Source organism: Pseudophryne corroboree, unplaced genomic scaffold (assembly GCF_028390025.1).
Source record: "Pseudophryne corroboree isolate aPseCor3 unplaced genomic scaffold, aPseCor3.hap2 scaffold_850, whole genome shotgun sequence".
NCBI classification, from domain to species: domain Eukaryota; kingdom Metazoa; phylum Chordata; class Amphibia; order Anura; family Myobatrachidae; genus Pseudophryne; species Pseudophryne corroboree.
This window is the reverse complement of record NW_026970429.1, coordinates 210,689-233,464: the sequence shown is the minus strand read 5'-3', so window position 1 is coordinate 233,464 and position 22,776 is coordinate 210,689. Positions and strand designations below refer to the sequence as shown.

Below are 22,776 nucleotides of genomic sequence, written 5' to 3'. Positions count from 1 at the left end.
GGACCCCCCGAACTTCACCCATTTTACATGGGTCCGAGGCAGGTTCGAACCTTCCCGCCTTGCTCGGCTAACCCGAGCGCGCCCGAACGTCATCATCCCGCTGTCGGATTCCCGTGAGAATCTGATGTCTGCATTCGTGGAAAGGGGTCCCATGTGTAAACATGGGACCCCTTTCAGTCCGTCTGGTCCGGGTGTTCGGTTTGTTGTTTTGCCAAGTACGTGGAGTTAATCTGGAACCTGGATCAGGTGAGTATAATTATCTTTTATTTTCAGGTACCCGTGGATTCTACTTGGAGAAGAGGACCGACTGCTTCGTGTCAACATAGGTAAGTATGTGTGTGTCGGCAGGTGTGAAATAAAGTTATACTTTCACGGTGTCTGTGTCCTGTTTTTATTTGGGTATTTTTTCCCCAGTAGAACTACAGGTACCAGCGGGCCCGTTTTTCTCCCGCATGCTGGTACTTGTGGTTCTCAAAGTACCAGATTGCGGGGGAGGCTTGCTGGGACTTGTAGTACTACTGGAAAAAACAATATTCTTTCAATTTTCTCAAGGCTATCAGCCTCCCATCCGCAGCCCTTGGATGGGGGGGACAGCCTCGGGCTTCACCCCTGGCCCTTGGGTGGCTGGGGGGGGACCCCTTGATTGAAGGGGTCCCCACTCCCCCAGGGTACCCCGGCCAGGGGTGACTAGTTGGATATTTAATGCCACGGCCGCAGGGCACTGTATAAAAGTGACCCCCGGCTGTGGCATTATCTGTCCAGCTAGTGGAGCCCGATGCTGGTGTAAAAATAATGGGGGACCCTACTCTTTTTGTCCCCCGTATTTTTTGCACCAGCACCAGGCGCAGAGCCCGGAGCTGGTTTTAAAAATACGGGGGATCCCCTGTCCGTTTTTCCCCCGGATTTTTAGAACCAGGACCGGCTCGTAGAGCCCGAGGCTGGTTATGCTTTGGAGGGGGGACCCCACGCAATTTTTCTTTTCCGGGTTTTTCACATTCCATTTAAAAAAATAAATAAAATAATAATAATCTTTTAAAAAATATATAAATAATACTTGTGCCTCCAAAAAAGACAAACCAAGTACCTAATCCCTTCTAATATAAATAGATATGCTATTACCCCAAAAAAATATTATTTTTTATTAGATTCCGCCTGCAAAGTGTGGCGGATTGAAAATGACGAATTTACTGTTTAAAAGCACTGTTGTCGAATTTACAAACTTCAATTGAATATACTTTTGTTGAATTGCCGCATTTGTACCATTGCAGAAAAGTCGAATTTGTCAAATGTCGAATTTTAAAAAGTCGAATTTTGAAAGGATGCAAGAATAGGCCCCGCCCCCTTCTTCACATCAGCCGTCCCCTTCTACCCCTGTACCTTGCTCTCTCCTGTCTGTGCTCTCTCCCGTCTGTAGGACTAAGCCCCGCCCCCTTCTTACCCTCCAGTGACTGCTCTCTCCTGACAAGTGGACCAGGCCTGCCCCCTACACGCTGCTGGTGTCTTCATTGTTACTTGGTCTGGAGCTCCGTTGGGGAGAGAACTCACGTGAGCTCATTAAGAATGAGGAACTGGGATGTTTTAATTTTATTGTGAGTAGTGTAGTGTGGTGATGTAGTATGTTGTATGGGGGGTATAGTGTAACTATGAAGTGCAGCATATGGGAGGGCTATAGCATAGTGATGTAGTGTGGCATATGGGGGGTGGTAGCGCATAGGCGTGCGTACAGGGGGTGCCTGGTGCGCACAGGCACTCCCTAATGTCCAGCACCGCTGCACGCCACGCTTGCTGTGGCACAGTGATCGCTGAGTGTGTGATCGGTGGAGCCTAGCCTGTAGCTCATTTCCGTACCTCCCACCACCGCTGCGCCCGCCCCCCCTCTGCCTGCTGCTAATACTATGCTGAGTGCATTCGTCGGCGGCCTCACTGGGGGGACTGGTGTCACCTTGCAATGTGACGTGGTGATGTCCGCCTATGCTCTCCTCCCGCCCACCCGTGCTTTCCTCCCGCTGCGGTCTCTCAGTCCTAGTGTGCCGCGGCTGCCACACCACTGGCAGTGTTCCTCTAGGGGGGACTGGGAGCCGCCGGCAGACACATTCTGCTGAGACTTACTTGTCAGTGCGGGTTCCGGATGGCAGGCGGCGGGTGGGAGGGCAGACGGGGAGCAGGTGTCACAAGGAGTGTGTGGGTAACTAATTCACAATACTTCCGCTCAACGTGGCACTGCTGGTCCTTCATCTCCCATGTCTCTTCACCAGGTGGCGGGCGGCCCGGAAATTAAGTGATGTGTTGTGCAGCAGTCAGTGTGAAGTGACTGTGAGTAACACTGATGGTGCTGATGATGCTGCTGCAGAATCGGGAAGCAATTAATTCATAAATATAATGTACTCAGTGTATTATACATACATAAACATGTACATACGTGTATTTGTGTATACATGTATATACATGAGCGTGTGTGCATATATATATATATATATATACAGCCAGTTCCCAGGAACAAAAGTCCTCCCCCGCTTCCGCTAAGTCCACAGCATGACGCTGGGGCTCCACTGGTGGAGCCAGGTGCGGTGGGGGCCCGTCTCAAGTGCTTCAGCAATCAGTGAGCTTGCTCACAGGTGGATCCCTGGATTCTACAAGTAGTGTCTCAGGGATTCAAGCTGGAATTCGAGACGTCGTCCCCTCGCCGTTTCCTAAAATCTGCCTTGCCAACATCTCCCTTGGACAGGGAGGCTGTGATAGAGGCAAATTCACAAGCTGTATTTGCAGCAGGTGATAGTCAAGGTACCCCTCCTTCAACAAGGAAGGGGTTACTATTCCACAATGTTTGTGGTACCGAAACCGGACGGTTCGGTGAGACCCATTTTAAATTTTAAATCTTTGAACACGTATATAAAACGGTTCAAGTTCAAGATGGAATCGCTCAGGGCGGTTATCTCAAGCCTGGAGGAAGGGGATTACATGGTATCACTGGACATCAAGGATGCTTACCTGCATGTCCCCATTTACTCTCCTCACCAGGAGTACCTCAGATTTGTGGTACAGGACTGTCATTCTGCGGCGGGACTGCCGCATTCTAGATCAGTAAAAGCCCATTCCACGAGGAAGGTGGGCTCTTCTTGGGCGGCTGCCCGAGGGGTCTCTGCTTTACAACTTTGCCGAGCTGCTACTTGGTCGGGGTCAAACACATTTGCAAGATTTTACAAGTTTGACACCCTGGCTGAGGAGGACCTGGAGTTCGCTCATTCGGTGCTGCAGAGTCATCCGCACTCTCCCTCCCGTTTGGGAGCTTTGATATAATCCCCATGGTCCTTACGGAGTCCCAGCATCCACTTAGGACGTCAGAGAAAAATAAGAATTTACTTACCGATAATTCTATTTCTCATAGTCCGTAGTGGATGCTGGGAACTCCGTAAGGACCATGGGGAATAGCGGCTCCGCAGGAGACTGGGCACAAAAAGTAAAAGCTTTAGACTAGCTGGTGTGCACTGGCTCCTCCCCCTATGACCCTCCTCCAAGCCTCAGTTAAGATACTGTGCCCGGACGAGCGTACATAATAAGGAAGGATCTTGAATCCCGGGTAAGACTCATACCAGCCACACCAATCACACCGTACAACTCGTGATCTGAACCCAGTTAACAGTATGATAACCGTAGGAGCCTCTGAAAAGATGGCTTCCAACAATAAACAACCCGATTTGTTTGTAACAATAACTATATACAAGTATTGCAGACAATCCGCACTTGGGATGGGCGCCCAGCATCCACTACGGACTATGAGAAATAGAATTATCGGTAAGTAAATTCTTATTTTCTCTGACGTCCTAGTGGATGCTGGGAACTCCGTAAGGACCATGGGGATTATACCAAAGCTCCCAAACGGGCGGGAGAGTGCGGATGACTCTGCAGCACCGAATGAGAGAACTCCAGGTCCTCCTCAGCCAGGGTATCAAATTTGTAGAATTTAGCAAACGTGTTTGCCCCTGACCAAGTAGCTGCTCGGCAAAGTTGTAAAGCCGAGACCCCTCAGGCAGCCGCCCAAGATGAGCCCACCTTCCTTGTGGAATGGGCTTTTACAGATTTTGGCTGTGGCAGGCCTGCCACAGAATGTGCAAGTTGAATTGTACTACAAATCCAACGAGCAATCGTCTGCTTAGAAGCAGGAGCACCCAGTTTGTTGGGTGCATACAGTATAAACAGCGAGTCAGATTTTCTGACTCCAGCCGTCCTGGAAACATATATTTTCAGGGCCCTGACTACGTCCAGCAACTTGGAGTCCTCCAAGTCCCTAGTAGCCACAGGTACCACAATAGGTTGATTCATGTGAAACGCTGAAACCACCTTAGGGAGAAATTGAGGACGAGTCCTCAATTCCGCCCTATCCGAATGAAATATCAGGTAAGGGCTTTTATAGGATAAAGCCGCCAATTCTGATGCGCGCCTGGCTGAAGCCAGGGCCAACAGCATTACCACTTTCCATGTGAGATATTTCAAATCCACTGTGGCAAGTGGTTCAAACCAATGTGATTTTAGGAACCCTAAAACTACATTGAGATCCCAAGGTGCCACTGGAGGCACAAAAGGAGGCTGTATATGCAGTACCCCTTTGACAAACGTCTGAACTTCAGGCACTGAAGCCAGTTCTTTCTGGAAGAAGATCGACAGGGACGAAATTTGAACCTTAATGGATCCTAATTTTAGGCCCATAGACAATCCTGCTTGCAGGAAATGTAGGAAACGACCCAGTTGAAAATCCTCCGTAGGGGCCTTCTTGGCCTCACACCACGCAACATATTTTCGCCAAATGCGATGATAATGTTTTGCAGTTACATCCTTCCTGGCCTTGATCAGGGTAGGGATGACTTCATCTGGAATGCCTTTTTCCTTCAGGATCCGGCGTTCAACCGCCATGCCGTCAAACGCAGCCGCGGTAAGTCTTGGAACAGACAAGGTCCCTGCTGGAGCAGGTCCTTCCTTAGAGGTAGAGGCCACGGGTCCTCCGTGAGCATCTCTTGCAGCTCCGGGTACCAAGTTCTTCTTGGCCATTCCGGAGCCACGAGTATCGTTCTTACTCCTCTCCTTCTTATGATTCTCAGTACTTTTGGTATGAGAGGAAGAGGAGGGAACACATATACCGACTGGAACACCCACGGAGTTACCAGAGTGTCCACCGCTATTGCCTGAGGGTCCCTTGACCTGGCGCAATATCTGTCCAGTTTCTTGTTGAGACGGGACGCCATCATGTCCACCTTTGGTTTTTCCCAACGGTTTACAATCACTTGGAAGACTTCTGGATGAAGTCCCCACTCCCCCGGGTGGAGGTCGTGTCTGCTGAGGAAGTCTGCTTCCCAGTTGTCCACTCCCGGAATGAACACTGCTGACAGTGCTATCACATGATTTTCCGCCCAGCGGAGAATCCTTGCAGCTTCTGCCATTGCCCTCCTGCTTCTTGTGCCGCCCTGTCTGTTTACGTGGGCGACAGCCGTGATGTTGTCCGACTGGATCAATACCGGTTGACCCTGAAGCAGAGGCCTTGCTTGACTTAGGGCATTGTAAATGGCCCTTAGCTCTAGGATATTTATGTGAAGAGACGTTTCCATGCTTGACCACAAGCCCTGGAAATTTCTTCCCTGTGTGACTGCTCCCCAGCCTCTCAGGCTGGCATCCGTGGTTACCAGCATCCAATCCTAAGAAGCCACCATTTTTCCCAGGACTCTCGTGCACTGATGCACTGACACTTGTCCTGGTTTTAGGAGGTTCCTGACTAGCTCGGATAACTCCCTGGCCTTCTCCTCTGGGAGAAACACCTTTTTCTGGACTGTGTCCAGAATCATCCCTAGGAACAGTAGACGTGTTGTTGGAATCAGCTGTGATTTTGGGATATTTAGAATCCACCCGTGCTGACGTAGCACTACCTGAGATAGTGCTACTCCGACCTCTAACTGTTCCCTGGACCTTGCCCTTATCAGGAGATCGTCCAAGTAAGGGATAATTAATACGCCTTTTCTTTGAAGAAGAATCATCATTTCGGCCATTACCTTGGTAAAGACCCGTGGTGCCGTGGACAATCCAAACGGCAGCGTCTGAAACTGATAATGACAGTTTTGTATCACAAACCTGAGGTACCCTTGGTGAGAAGGGTAGATTGGGACATGGAGATAAGCATCCTTGATGTCTAGAGATACCATATAGTCCCCTTCTTCCAGGTTCGCTATCACTGCTCTGAGTGACTCCATCTTGAATTTGAACCTTTTTATGTAAGTGTTCAAAGATTTTAGATTTAAAATTGGTCTCACCGAGCCGTCCGGCTTCGGTACCACAAACAGCGTGGAATAATACCCCTTTCCCTGTTGTAGGAGGGGTACCTTGATTATCACCTGCTGGGAATACAGCTTGTGAATAGCTTCCAATACTGCCTCCCTGTCGGAGGGAGACGTTGGTAGAGCAGACTTCAGGAACCAGCGAGGGGGAGACGTCTCGAATTCCAATTTGTACCCCTGTGATACTACCTGCAGGATCCAGGGGTCCACTTGCGAGTGAGCCCACTGCGCGCTGAAATTCTTGAGACGGCCCCCCACCGTGCCCGAGTCTGCTTGCAGAGCCCCAGCGTCATGCTGATGACTTGGCAGAAGCGGGGGAGGGCTTCTGCTCCTGGGAAGAGGCTGCATGGTGCAGTCTTTTTCCCCTTCTTCTGCCCCGGGGCAGGAACGAGCGGCCTTTTTCCCTCTTGCCCTTATAGGGACGAAAGGACTGGGTTTGAAAAGACGGTGTCTTTTTCTGCTGAGAGGTGACCTGGGGTAAAAAGGTGGATTTTCCAGCCGTTGCTGTGGCCACCAGGTCCGATAGACCGACCCCAAATAACTCCTCCCCTTTATACGGCAATACTTCCATATGTCGTTTGGAATCCGCATCACCTGACCACTGTCGCGTCCATAACGTTCTTCTGGCAGAAATGGACATCGCACTTACTCTAGATGCCAGGGTGCAAATATCCCTCTGTGCATCTCGCATATATAGTAATGCATCCTTTAAATGCTCTATAGTTAATAATATACTGTCCCTATCCAGGGTATCAATATTTTCAGTCAGGGAATCCGACCAAGCCACTCCAGCGCTGCACATCCAGGCTGAGGCGATCGCTGGTCGCAGTATAACACCGGTATGTGTGTATATACCTTTTAAGATATTTTCCAGCCTTCTATCAGCTGGTTCCTTGAGAGCGGCCGTATCAGGAGACGGTAATGCCACTTGTTTTGATAAGCGTGTGAGCGCCTTATCTACCCTAGGGGGTGTTTCCCAACGTGCCCTAACCTCTGGCGGGAAAGGGTATAGTGCCAATAATTTATTAGAAATCAGCAGTTTTTTATCGGGGGAAACCCACGCTTTATCACACACCTCATTTAATTCATCTGACTCAGGAAAAACCACTGGTAGTTTTTTCACACCCCACATAATACCCTTTTTTGTGGTACTTGTAGTGTCAGAAATGTTTAATGCCTCCTTCATTTCCGTGATCATGTAACGTGTGGCCCTACTGGACATTACGTTTGTCTCGTCACCGTCGACACTGGATTCAGTATCCGTGTCAGGGTCTGTGTCGACCATCTGAGGTAACGGGCGTTTTAGCGCCCCTGACGGTGTCTGAGACGCCTGAACAGGCACTAATTGATTTGTCGGCTGTCTCATGTCGTCAACAGTTTTTTGCAAAGTGCTGACATTGTCACGTAATTCTTTAATTACTACCATCCAGTCAGGTGTCGACCCCCTAGGGGGTGACATCACTAACACAGGCAATTGCTCTGCTTCCACATAATTTTCCTCCTCATACATGTCGACACAATCGTACCGACACCCAGCACACACACAGGGAATGCTCTGATAGAGGACAGGACCCCACTAGCCCTTTGGGGAGACAGAGGGAGAGTTTGCCAGCACACACCAGAGCGCTATATATATACAGGGATAACCTTATATAAGTGTTACTCCCTGTTATAGCTGCTGTATTTATATATTAGCTGCCAATAGTGCCCCCCTCTCTGTTTTACCCTGTTTCTGTAGTGCAGGACTGCAGGGGAGAGTCAGGGAGCCGTCCTTCCAGCGGAGCTGTGAAAGAAAATGGCGCTTGTGTGCTGAGGAGAAAGGCTCCGCCCCCTTCACGGCGGCCTTTTCTCCCGCTTTTTTCAGGAAACTGGCAGGGGATAAATGCATCCATATAGCCCAGGAGCTATATGTGATGCATTTTTTTTAGCCATATAAGGTTTTTATATTGTTTTTATTGCGTCTCAGGGCGCTCCCCCCCAGCGCCCTGCACCCTCAGTGACCGGAGTGTGAAGTGTGCTGAGAGCAATGGCGCACAGCTGCAGTGCTGTGCGCTACCTTATTTGAAGACAGGAACGTCTTCTGCCGCCGCTTTCTCCGGACCTCTTCGCTCTTCTGGCTCTGTAAGGGGGCCGGCGGCGCGGCTCCGGGACCCATCCAGGCTGAACCTGTGATCGTCCCTCTGGAGCTAATGTCCAGTAGCCAAGAAGCCCAATCCACTCTGCAGTCAGGTGAGTTCGCTTCTTCTCCCCTTAGTCCCACGATGCAGTGAGCCTGTTGCCAGCAGGACTCACTGAAAATAAAAAACCTATTTAAACTTTTACTTCTAAGCAGCTCAGGAGAGCCACCTAGCTTGCACCCTTCTCGTTCGGGCACAAAAATCTAACTGTGGCTTGGAGGAGGGTCATAGGGGGAGGAGCCAGTGCACACCAGCTAGTCTAAAGCTTTTACTTTTTGTGCCCAGTCTCCTGCGGAGCCGCTATTCCCCATGGTCCTTACGGAGTTCCCAGCATCCACTAGGACGTCAGAGAAATAAGATTTTACTCACCGGTAAATCTATTTCTCGTAGTCCGTAGTGGATGCTGGGCGCCCATCCCAAGTACTTGTACATAGTTATTGTTAACAAAAGGGTTATTGTTGAGAGCCATCTGTGCAGAGGCTCCGTTGTTGTCATACTGTTAACTGGGTATAATATCACGAGTTGTACGGTGTGATTGGTGTGGCTGGTATGAGTCTTACCCGGGATTCAAAATCCTTCCTTAGTGTCAGCTCTTCCGGGCACAGTATCCTAACTGAGGTCTGGAGGAGGGTCATAGGGGGAGGAGCCAGTGCACACCAGGTAGTCCTAAAGCTCTCTTTAGTTCTGCCAAGTCTCCTGCGGAGCCGCTATTCCCCATGGTCCTTATGGAGTCCCAGCATCCACTACGGACTACGAGAAATAGATTTACCGGTGAGTAAAATCTTATTATATATATATATATATATATATATATATATATATATATATATATGACTTGGGGTTTGTTTTATTAGATAGAGCATGTCCCTGTGAAGTGCCTTTTGGGGTTGTGGTTTTTCAGAAAGTTACAGGTTTTTTTTAATTAAGAGAAATATGCCCCATTATAGAGATCGGGCATTTCAATTTGTTGCGCCTGCGCAGTGGCCGCCAGCAGGGGGTGTACTAGAGTGCCTTCTCTTGAGAGCCGCAATATGGCCGCCTTCTCCCCGGTTATTCTGTAAATAGGAAAATAACCTCACAGGTTCACATAGGGCAGAGTTGCCACTACTAGTGCAGGGCTGTAACTTACAGTACTAAGGAAAAGCCATATACTAAAGCGGCACGGTGACCTCACCCCTCTCAGAGACACCAGGGCGCAGCACACTGGTACACACACCTGTTAGCTCAGGGCAGCACTATAGGACCCTCCTGTAATGCTGTGCTGGCGGCGTGTAGTGATCAGGGCACTGGGAGACTGGCTGGCTGGTCTCCGTCTCTGCTGCCTATAGAACTTCCACCTCTGTTATATATCAGGGCTGCTCTCCTGTTGTTATGATTCCAATACTCTGGTCTGGGGATATCTTATAGCAAGGACCTGAGTACTGGAACGTAATGCTTGGAAAGGGAGTGGGAACGGGAATAGCCCCTGGCGCCCTATCTCCGTTGTCTCGCCCGTGCAGTCAGAAATCTCTTGCGAGACTATGGTTGCTTGGGCCCATGGCTGCCGCGTTTGAAGGGCGGATTACGTCTGCCCAACTCCGATGCCCCCTCAGGTCTTAATGGGAGACCAAGAGAAATCCGAGACAGGGTGATAACAAGGGGCCCTCTACTAAACAACAAAGCCAGGGGCTCAAAACTAACTTTAAACTAGAGTATGTGCGGAAAACCGCCAGGGAAAAGGACAACCAAAATACCCACTTGTCCACTCTTCTACCCGGCACCGGCGAGTTCCGGAGAGGAGTGTGGGAGCGTAAACCTCCGCAAATGCACCAACACAGAATACAAAATAAAGCGGCCTAGGCCGCAGCACGCGGCAGAGCCGCCACTCACGAAAACCACACGAGATCCTCTAGCGACTGTTGCGGGTAAATGAGGACTGGAAGACTCCTTGGGAAGAGATGACAACACTAAGATTCAGGAACTCTGAGGACAGGAATGACCGGACACAGCAGAACTGGAACAGACGTCAGCAAACCAAAGCAGCATGCAGGAAGCTATTACCGGCGTCTGTGTGAAGCACTGAGAAGGTATTTAGCAGGGAGTCCTTCAATCAGAAGTTCAGAGCCTGATTAGCACAATGCCGTGCAGCTGCCTTGCTGCATGACCAGAAGACAAGTGTGTGTGTGTGTAGTTTACTTGATTGACCCTGCAAGGGGAGCGCAGTCCGTCCGTGGCGTCCCCGTTGCTAGGGTCCAGGCGGCTCAGCGCGCCCGGCGTCCTAGCGTTGCTAGGGAGCCGGCGGCTAGCACACTCGGCGTCCCTAGTTGCTAGGCGCCGGGCCGCGAGGACATCGCGGACCACGGCGCCTAACACCTGTGTGTTCTCTTCCTCTCCTACCTCACACTGGAACTGGCCGCCCAGAGAACGAGAGGGCAGCGGCTGACATCAGAGAGGGTGCAGCAATCTGTGTGGGCAGAGCCCCTCACAGCAAGGTGTCCTTATGCTGTGCCCCGTGTAATCACTGTGATCCATACAGACTCTCACCCTGGTATGCTCTCTATTATTTATTTTTTTACACTGCGGCATGCTCGAGGGAAGGGAGCAGGCACCACCCCACCGCCACTACTCCTCCGCCAGCATCACTGCCGAGCCGGTCAGTGTTCCGGCGGCAATGAGCAGTAGGCAGCCACCAGCAACAACAGTCAGGAAGCTGTTACTCCCGGCAGCAGTAGCGTCAAGCTGCAATTCAGCCAGCGGCACGATGATCCGGGAGACAGTGGCAGCACAGGGAAGCAGTACCCCCTCCAATCGCAGCACCAACTAGGAGACTGAGGCAGCAACCTGCCCCCAGCAGCAGCACCACCCTGATGATAGGTAAGATGCATTTTGGTGTCACAAGAAGGTGGCCGGAGTAGTGGCTGGCTGTGGTCACACCCCGGGGAAAAGTGATAGTGATTTCAGTGTTCCCTTGCGCGGGGATTGGATGTGTAGATGTATGGAGGCTATGTATGTATAGATGTGAGCGGCAGTGTGCGGATGTATGAGAGCGGCAGTGTGCGGATGTATGAGAGCGGCAATATACGGCTGTATAACTGCGTCGGTGTGCGGCTGTATGAGTGCGATGGTGTGCGGCTGTATGCGTGCGGCGGTGTGCGGCTGTAAGAGTGCGGCAGTGTGCGGCTGTAAGAGTGCGGCTGTAAGAGTGCGGCTGTAAGAGTGCGGGGTTGTACGGATGTATGAGAGCGGGGTTGTACGGATGTATGAGAGCGGCAGTGTATGGATGTATGAGAGCAACAGTGTACAGTTGTGTGAGAGCGGCAGTGTGCGGATGTATGAGAGTGGCGGTGTACGGATGTATGAGAGCGGCAGTGTATGGATGGCAGCGTCATAGGGAGGGATGTCGGAATGCTGTTATAGGGTTCCTAATACAAAATGCCACGTTGGGCTTGATGGGCAGGTAGTGCGGCAAGCACACCCAAATTGGCATCTGACGTCGCCTGCAGTCCACACTGTTGTGAGGAGTCAGAGTTAATTTTGACTGTGTAGTGTACTCACAGAGGACCTACCGCCCGTCCCCTCCTCGCATCTGAGCAGCAGGTCAGGCTCTTATTTTCTTTTTAATCAGGAGAGGCCGAGTGAACTGTGAGCAGGGGGGCAGAGCTACATGGGACCCAGAGGGGCTGCTGTGCTGTCAGAGAGGGAGAGGAAGAGAGAGATGAAGCTACTGCAGATCCCCAGCTGATTGTGAGGTGCTGGGTTGAAGGGTGATGTGATCACCCTTCTCCCTCGCTGCCGCTGGGGACCGCATCTAGGCTTCCTCCATCGAGGGCATGCGGCGCAGCAGTGGGCAGCGTGTAATGAGTTTGTCTGACTCATTATACTGCTGCCTGTTGTGGACACCTCCGTCCGTACGGACTGGTGTACATGCCCAGCACAGAGGTGACAGTGTTGGTGGAAGTGCTGCCCAGTTCTGACCCTGCAGGCCTCCCTGATCTGACTGCGGCCGCTGCTGCTGCGGCGGCCCGAAACCCCTGCCGGTCCCCTCCATAGACTTCTGCCTGTCCAGCGCTGAGGTACTAGGGGTATCCCAGCTGCGGGAAGGGTATGTCTCTGGCTTTCTCTCCGGCAGGGGAAGGTGACAGCGGCGGAGGAAGTGTTGCCCACCTCAGACACTGCAGGCCTCCCCGATCCAGCTGCGGCCACAGTTGATGCTGCCAGAACCCCCTGCTGGTCTCCTTTGTTGACTGCCGCATGGCCAGTGCTGAAGTACTGGGGGTAGGCCAGCTACGGGAAGAGTGTATCTGCCTCGGGCTCTCTCTCTCTGTCAGAGGAAGGAAGGGCTGATTCTCTGGCACAACAGGGAGGGCTAGGCTGCAGGAACACAGCACTGGAAGAAACAGGAGGCCGAACTCATGACCAAAAAGTGAGCAGTGCAGTGATCAGCCCCCTAGTCTTTCCCTCTCTCTGGGTGCAGAGCTGTATTCTACAGAGAGAGCTGGGATGGGAAGAAGGGGAACGGCACCTGACACACACATACACGCGCGGCACCTGACACACACATACACGCGCAACACCTGACACACACACATACACGTGCGGCACCTGACACACACACACGTAGCATCAGACACAATAAAATAAACATGCAGCACCTGATCCACACATACACGCGCAACACCTGACACACACACATACACGTGCGGCACCTGACACACACACACACGTAGCATCAGACACAATAAAATAAACATGCAGCACCTGACCCACACATACACGCGCAACACCTGACACACACACACATACACGTGCGGCACCTGACACACACACGTACCATCAGACACAATAAAATAAACATGCAGCACCTGACACATGCATATACACGCAGCACCTGACACATGCATATACACGCAGCACCTGACACATGCATATACACGCAGCACCTGACACATGCATATACACGCAGCACCTGACACATACATATACACGCACACCATCAGACACACACATACACACGCAGTGCCTTACTCACACCAACATAGACACGTGCAGCACCTGAGGCACACACATGTACACGCGCAGCACCTGACGCACACACATGTACACGCGCAGCACCTGACGCACACTCATGTACACACGCAGCACCTGACGCACACTCATGTACACGCGCAGCACCTAATGCACACTCATGTACACGCGCAGCACCTGACGCACACTCATGTACACGCGCATCACCTGACACAGACATACGTATTCATGCACAGCACCAGACATACACTTGTACACACGCGGAGCACCTGATACTCACACACATATACACCCGCAACACCTGACACACACACACACACGTGCGGCAGCTGACGCATACACACGCACCATCAGACACACTCATATATACACGCAGCACCTGACACACACATACACACAGGAGCTGACACACACATACACAGGCAGCACCTGACACACACACACATATACACGCGCAGCACCTGACACCACGCACTCACACGTACAAGCAATGCATTTCACGCCTACCTCCAGCCTCAGTTACAGGCTGCTGCCGCCTACCCCCCTCCCTGCATCAGCTGCAAAGGCAGCAAAATATTTTGACCAAAGTCTAAAGGCCCGTACACATTAAACGATGTCGCTCTGTGAGCTACATCGTCTAATGTTTCCCCTCCCGGGCCGGCCGGCGGCCGACTGTACACACTGAGCGATATGACCGCTCATATCGCTCAGTGACGTCACGCCCCCGCCAGCCCTGCATGAAGGTCGTGGACGACAGTCCACATCCTTCCTGCATGCCCTACCGACAGCGAAGATTGTTGCCGACCCGCGGGGCCGCGCATCGTTTGTCGCTGGCTGCATACACACTTAACGATAAAATGAGCGACGTCGCTCATTAAATCGTTAAGTGTGTACGGACCTTAAACAATTTGGTTTGGTTAATAAAATAATTTTGCACAGAACAGTGATGTTATACGAACATTTTCATTAAACATTTAAAAAATCAAATGTTTATTCTTTAAGTGAAATTTTACATTTCTGAATAAAAAAAATAAATTTAAAAAAAGCGATGAAATTCTATAGACAAAAAACCTTACGGTTTCACATGTCCCATTAAGGCTTCTTAGACATGATCGAAATTTCAGAAACCTGTTGTAACTCTTCCACTCAAACTCCAAAAAGCAATGAAATTCCAATCATTAAGGCTGACGCCTTAATGGACGTGTTCCTTGCGCAATACAGATATGGTATGCCATCACAGCCTGTGGGTAAGTGCAGATTCAGCACTCTCACAGAGTGAGATTGCTGTCACTCACACAATGGTGGAGCTGCTAATTCACAGATTTGTGTGCTCATTGGAATACACACATGCAGTCTATGCAACTGAAGGTCTGAGCGGAAGACAAAGCTGCTCAGATGAGGTAAGAGTGTTGTTGATTGGAGGGAGGAGAGCGGTGTGGATGGGGGAACAGAAGTGTGTGGATAGAGGGAACACTAAGCAGCACTAATGGGGGGGACAGAGAAACACAGGGGGTAATTCAGACCGCAGCAGCAGCAGCGATTGCAGTCTGAATTAGTTTGTGAGGTGCGCACGTGCAATGGCCGCACTGCGCGTGCGTACCCCAGGAGCCCAGTGAGATGCTATCACCCTGCCTGATTGATAGGCAGAGGTGGTTGCGGGGAAGGAGGGGGGCGTGCAAACAGCGTTAGAATGCCATTGGCAGGGCATGGTCTGCACAACGGAGGCGTTTCCGGACCACTGGGGGGTGGGCTGTGGCGGTTATCCCCCTGCCAAGAGCGCAGGATCCACTAAATTTACCTTCAGGATGTCAGCTACATGAATAGGGTAAGAGTGGTGTGGATAGGGGGTAGATTAAGCAGCAAGTATGGGAAGGGAGACAGAGCGGTGCAGATGGGGGAAATGGTGCAGATGGGTTGAAAACACTGGCATGGATGGGTAGAAAACTGGTGCAGATGGGAGAGAAGACAGTGTGCCATGTACTGGAGGAGGCGGAGTGACGTTGAAGAAGGAAACACTGAGCAGCACAGAGAGAAGGAAACGGTGGTACAGACAATGCACAGGTGGGGAAAGACAGATGGTACAGATAAGTTAGTACAGACTAGCACAGATGGGAGAACACAGCAGTAGGGATTGGGGAAGACCGGGCAGCATGGGGGTGTATAGGGGAAGTAAGTGTAGATGCATAGACCGTAGATGGGGTATTATAGTTTAGCAATTAACCAAGATGTTTGAGGGAGCTAAATGTGTATACTAAGTGAGATGGATGTATGGAGTTAGAAGGATGTTGTAACAAGGTGGCTTTGTTGTGTTGACTGAATGGGATGGTTGTGGGCACTGTGTGGGATGGGAGCACCACAAAACTGCTCAGACCTTCAGTTGCATAGACTGCATGTGTGTATTCCAATGAGCACACAAATCTGTGAATTAGCAGCTCCACCATTGTGTGAGTGACAGCAATCTCACTCTGTGAGAGTGCTGAATCTGCACTTACCCACAGGCTGTGATGGCATACCATATCTGTATTGCGCAAGGAACACGTCCATTAAGGCGTCAGCCTTAATGATCGGAATTTCATTGCTTTTTGGAGTTTGAGTGGAAGAGTTACAACAGGCTTCTGAAATTTCGATCATGTCTAAGAAGCCTTAATGGGACATGTGAAACCGTAAGGTTTTTTGTCTATGGAATATAAATATATATATATATATATATATATATATATATATATATCACAAACATATATGATTCATACATATATCATACATACATATATCACACATACATGATACATACATGAGAAAGACCTGGGATGGTGATGAGGCCAGGGCCCCCTGCTGATGTTGCGTTGAGGTTCAATCCCACCCAGGGACCTAATTGACCTTGTTATCAGATTTTGGTGATCTTTAAGTAGACAAGTCAAATTTCATACCCCCTGTTATGGTGTAGGGTACCTGGCCTTCTCTGATGTAATCAGAGTTAGATTTGATTCAGTGATTTTATAAAAACATCTAGGAAGCACAATTTAGCAGTGGGTTGCAGAGAAAAAGAAATATGCTGGCAAAAAAATCAAATTGCGTGATTAAACAGCTCTTCATTTTCTGGCTTTATTTTTATGCTAACAAATTTGTTCTCTGAAAAGTGTCCACAAAGCCAAGTCTCTGATTAACACCTTTGTAGGGATGGTTTTTCACCTATTACTAAATTAAACTTGCTTCATTGGAAAGGCAGCAAGATGCATCCTCATTTCAATGTCTACTGAAATAATACAGGTTGACACCAGGAAACATTAACGCCACTGCATCCTTGCTGCTTTCTCATGTGGAAGTCTGTTTAATGTGAAAACAAGGTGATATCTAATTAGCACACAGGTAAGGAATTAAGAAAATCTTTATTTAAGGGTGAAGATGTTTCTCACAAAATCGTTGCCCCAATGCATCATTGAAATTCAAGCTGGAAAGATGATTTTAATATATCACTTGTACATTTTGTATTGCTCTTCTGGTGACAATGTAGTTTGTTTTTGTCAATTACCATTTTAATAATAGGGTAAAGAAAATGAAGTGGATTTTTAAAAGAAAACAATACTGTCAATATACTATTAAAACAAATTAAAATGGTAAAAGTTATTGTACTTTAAGTAAAAATAAAAGAGCCAAAATATCAATCCCAGTTTTGGATTACTTTAATTAACAAAAAAAAAATGCATATAGCAGAGGATAGTTTCAATCTGCCTACCTCTGGGTTATGGGCCCAGCATGCTTCCATTGCAGTACTCTGCTGCACATGTAAGTGCAAGAGATCCTGAAGCACTCACTCATCATGGGAAAGTACCAATGTGTTTCTTCGTTGGTTGATGGAAGAAACATCTTACAAAAACTCTCCAGATTATTGACTTTTTAAAGTTTTTCTAGGAAACGTTTTAGATGAATGCTTATTAGCCTTTGTCAGTATGAACTTTTGCAAAGTGTCTCTGTGGCGCAATCAGTTAGTATGTACGGCTATTAACCAAAAGGTTGGTGGTTCAATCCCACCCAGGGACCTAATTGACCTTGTTATCAGATTTTGGTGATCTTTAAGTAGACAAGTCAAATTTCATACCCCCTGTTATGGTGTAGGGTACCTGGCCTTCTCTGATGTAATCAGAGTTAGATTTGATTCAGTGATTTTATAAAAACATCTAGGAAGCACAATTTAGCAGTGGGTTGCAGAGAAAAAGAAATATGCTGGCAAAAAAATCAAATTGCGTGATTAAACAGCTCTTCATTTTCTGGCTTTATTTTTATGCTAACAAATTTGTTCTCTGAAAAGTGTCCACAAAGCCAAGTCTCTGATTAACACCTTTGTAGGGATGGTTTTTCACTTATTACTAAATTAAACTTGCTTCATTGGAAAGGCAGCAAGATGCATCCTCATTTCAATGTCTACTGAAATAATACAGGTTGACACCAGGAAACATTAACGCCACTGCATCCTTGCTGCTTTCTCATGTGGAAGTCTGTTTAATGTGAAAACAAGGTGATATCTAATTAGCACACAGGTAAGAAATTACGAAAATCTTTATTTAAGGGTGAAGATGTTTCTCACAAAATTGTTGCCCCAATGCATCATTGAAATTCAAGCTGGAAAGATGATTTTAATATATCACTTGTACATTTTGTATTGCTCTTCTGTTGACAATGTAGTTTTTTTTTGTCAATTACCATTTTAATAATAGGGTAAAGAAAATTAAGTGGATTTTTGAAAGAAAACTATACTGTCAATATACTATTAAAACAAATTAAAATGGTAAAAGTTATTGTACTTTAAGTAAAAATAAAAGAGCAAAAATATCAATCCCAGTTTTGATTACTTAAATTAACAAAAAAAAATGCATATAGCAAAGGATAGTTTCAAACTGCCTACCTCTGGGTTATGGGTCCAGCATGCTTCCATTGCAGTACTCTGCTGCACACGTAAGTGCAAGAGATCCTGAAGCACTCACTCATCATGGGAAAGTACCAATGTGTTTCTTCATTGGTTGATGGAAGAAACATCTTACAAAAACTCTCCAGATTATTGATTTTTTAATGTTTTTCTAGGAAACGTTCTAGATGTATGCATATTAGCCTTTGTCAGTATGTACTTTTTGCAAAGTGTCTCTGTGGCGCAATCGGTTAGTGTGTTTGACTATTAACCAAAAGGTTGGTGGTTCAATCCCACCCAGGGACGTAATTAACCTTGTGATCAGATTTTGGTGATATTTAAGTAGACAAGTCAAAATTTCAAACCTCCTCTTATGGTGTAGGGTACATGGCCTTCTCTGATGTAATCAGAGTTAGATTTGATTCAGTGATTTTATAAAAAACAGCTAGGTAGCACAATTTAGCAGTGGGTTGCAGAGAAAAAAAATATGCTGGCAGAAAAATCCAATCGAGTGATTAAACAGCTCTTCATTTTCTGGCTTTATTTTTATGCTAACAAATTTGTTCTCTGAAAAGTGTCCACAAAGCCAAGTCTCTGATTAACACCTTTGTAAGGATGGTTTTTCACCTATTACTAAATTAAACTTGCTTCATTGGAAAGGCAGCAAGATGCATCCTCATTTCAATGTCTACTGAAATAATACAAGTTGACACCAGGAAACATTAACGCCACTGCATCCTTGCTGCTTTCTCATGTGGAAGTCTGTTTAATGTGAAAACAAGGTGATATCTAATTAGCACACAGGTAAGAAATTACGAAAATCTTTATTTAAGGGTGAAGATGTTTCTCACAAAATTGTTGCCCCAATGCATCATTGAAATTCAAGCTGGAAAGATGATTTTAATATATCACTTGTACATTTTGTATTGCTCTTCTGTTGACAATGTAGTTTTTTTTTGTCAATTACCATTTTAATAATAGGGTAAAGAAAATTAAGTGGATTTTTGAAAGAAAACTATACTGTCAATATACTATTAAAACAAATTAAAATGGTAAAAGTTATTGTACTTAAAGTAAAAATAAAAGAGCAAAAATATCAATCCCAGTTTTGATTACTTAAATTAACAAAAAAAAATGCATATAGCAAAGGATAGTTTCAAACTGCCTACCTCTGGGTTATGGGTCCAGCATGCTTCCATTGCAGTACTCTGCTGCACACGTAAGTGCAAGAGATCCTGAAGCACTCACTCATCATGGGAAAGTACCAATGTGTTTCTTCATTGGTTGATGGAAGAAACATCTTACAAAAACTCTCCAGATTATTGATTTTTTAATGTTTTTCTAGGAAACGTTCTAGATGTATGCATATTAGCCTTTGTCAGTATATACTTTTTGCAAAGTGTCTCTGTGGCGCAATCGGTTAGTGTGTTTGACTATTAACCAAAAGGTTGGTGGTTCAATCCCACCCAGGGACGTAATTAACCTTGTGATCAGATTTTGGTGATATTTAAGTAGACAAGTCAAAATTTCAAACCTCCTCTTATGGTGTAGGGTACATGGCCTTCTCTGATGTAATCAGAGTTAGATTTGATTCAGTGATTTTATAAAAAACAGCTAGGTAGCACAATTTAGCAGTGGGTTGCAGAGAAAAAAAATATGCTGGCAGAAAAATCCAATCGAGTGATTAAACAGCTCTTCATTTTCTGGCTTTATTTTTATGCTAACAAATTTGTTCTCTGAAAAGTGTCCACAAAGCCAAGTCTCTGATTAACACCTTTGTAAGGATGGTTTTTCACCTATTACTAAATTAAACTTGCTTCATTGGAAAGGCAGCAAGATGCATCCTCATTTCAATGTCTACTGAAATAATACAAGTTGACACCAGGAAACATTAACGCCACTGCATCCTTGCTGCTTTCTCATGTGGAAGTCTGTTTAATGTGAAAACAAGGTGATATCTAATTAGCACACAGGTAAGGAATTAAGAAAATCTTTATTTAAGGGTGAAGATGTTTCTCACAAAATTGTTGACCCAATGCATCATTGAAATTCAAGCTGGAAAGATGATTTTAATATATCACTTGTACATTTTGTATTGCTCTCCTGGTGACAATGTAGTTTGTTTTTGTCAATTACCATTTTAATAATAGGGTAAAGAAAATGAAGTGGATTTTTAAAAGAAAACAATACTGTCAATATACTATTAAAACAAATTAAAATGGTAAAAGTTATTGTACTTTAAGTAAAAATAAAAGAGACAAAATATCAATCCCAGTTTTGGATTACTTTAATTAACAAAAAAAAAATGCATATAGCAGAGGATAGTTTCAATCTGCCTACCTCTGGGTTATGGGCCCAGCATGTTTCCATTGCAGTACTCTGCTGCACATGTAAGTTCAAGAGATCCTGAAGCACTCACTCATCATGGGAAAGTACCAATGTGTTTCTTCGTTGGTTGATGGAAGAAACATCTTACAAAAACTCTCCAGATTATTGACTTTTTAAAGCAGGGCTGGCCAAACCAGTCCTCGAGATCTACTAACAGTTCACATTTTCTAGACTACCTAGCTGGTGCACAGGTGTAGTCATTACTAATTAAGATGTGCTGCATTCATTCCTAACTGACCATTCTACAGATCTCCAGGAGGCCTGGAAAACATGAACTGTTTGAAGATCTCGAGGACCGGTTTGGCCAGCCCTGTTTTTAAGTTTTTCTAGGAAACGTTTTAGATGAATGCTTATTAGCATTTGTCAGTATGTTCTTTTGCAAAGTGTCTCTGTGGCGCAATCAGTTAGTGTGTACGGCTATTAACCATAAGGTTGGTGGTTCAATCCCACCCAGGGACGTAATTGACCTTGTTATCAGATTTTGGTGATCTTTAAGTAGACAAGTCAAATTTCATACCCCCTGTTATGGTGTAGGGTACCTGGCCTTCTCTGATGTAATCAGAGTTAGATTTGATTCAGTGATTTTATAAAAACATCTAGGAAGCACAATTTAGCAGTGGGTTGCAGAGAAAAAGAAATATGCTGGCAAAAAAATCAAATTGCGTGATTAAACAGCTCTTCATTTTCTGGCTTTATTTTTATGCTAACAAATTTGTTCTCTGAAAAGTGTCCACAAAGCCAAGTCTCTGATTAACACCTTTGTAGGGATGGTTTTTCACCTATTACTAAATTAAACTTGCTTCATTGGAAAGGCAGCAAGATGTATCCTCATTTCAATGTCTACTGAAATAATACAGGTTGACACCAGGAAACATTAACGCCACTGCATCCTTGCTGCTTTCTCATGTGGAAGTCTGTTTAATGTGAAAACAAGGTGATATCTAATTAGCACACAGGTAAGGAATTAAGAAAATCTTTATTTAAGGGTGAAGATGTTTCTCACAAAATCGTTGCCCCAATGCATCATTGAAATTCAAGCTGGAAAGATGATTTTAATATATCACTTGTACATTTTGTATTGCTCTTCTGGTGACAATGTAGTTTGTTTTTGTCAATTACCATTTTAATAATAGGGTAAAGAAAATGAAGTGGATTTTTGAAAGAAAACAATACTGTCAATATACTATTAAAACAAATTAAAATGGTAAAAGTTATTGTACTTTAAGTAAAAATAAAAGAGACAAAATATCAATCCCAGTTTTGGATTACTTTAATTAACAAAAAAAATGCATATAGCAGAGGATAGTTTCAATCTGCCTACCTCTGGGTTATGGGCCCAGCATGCTTCCATTGCAGTACTCTGCTGCACATGTAAGTGCAAGAGATCCTGAAGCACTCACTCATCATGGGAAAGTACCAATGTGTTTCTTCGTTGGTTGATGGAAGAAACATCTTACAAAAACTCTCCAGATTATTGACTTTTTAAAGTTTTTCTAGGAAACGTTTTAGATGAATGCTTATTAGCCTTTGTCAGTATGGACTTTTGCAAAGTGTCTCTGTGGCGCAATCGGTTAGTGTGTTTGGCTATTAACCAAAAGGTTGGTGGTTCAATCCCACCCAGGGACGTAATGAAGAACAAATTTGTTAGCATAAAAATAAAGCCAGAAAATGAAGAGCTGTTTAATCACGCAATTTGATTTTTTTGCCAGCATATTTCTTTTTCTCTGCAACCCACTGCTAAATTGTGCTTCCTAGATGTTTTTATAAAATCACTGAATCAAATCTAACTCTGATTACATCAGAGAAGGCCAGGTACCCTACACCATAACAGGGGGTATGAAATTTGACTTGTCTACTTAAAGATCACCAAAATCTGATAACAAGGTCAATTACGTCCCTGGGTGGGATTAAACCACCAACCTTTTGGTTAATAGCCAAACACACTAACCGATTGCACCACAGAGACACTTTGCAAAAGTCCATACTGACA

At 46.3% G+C, this 22,776-nt stretch overlaps 1 non-coding gene across 1 annotated transcript; it reads left to right on the top strand.

Moving 5' to 3' along the window:
* Nucleotides 1–22,338: 22,338 nt before the first annotated feature.
* On the top strand, nt 22,339–22,412 carry TRNAN-AUU (transfer RNA asparagine (anticodon AUU)). Its single transcript has one exon. It is a non-coding gene; the product is annotated as a tRNA-Asn (tRNA).
* Nucleotides 22,413–22,776: the final 364 nt, after the last annotated feature.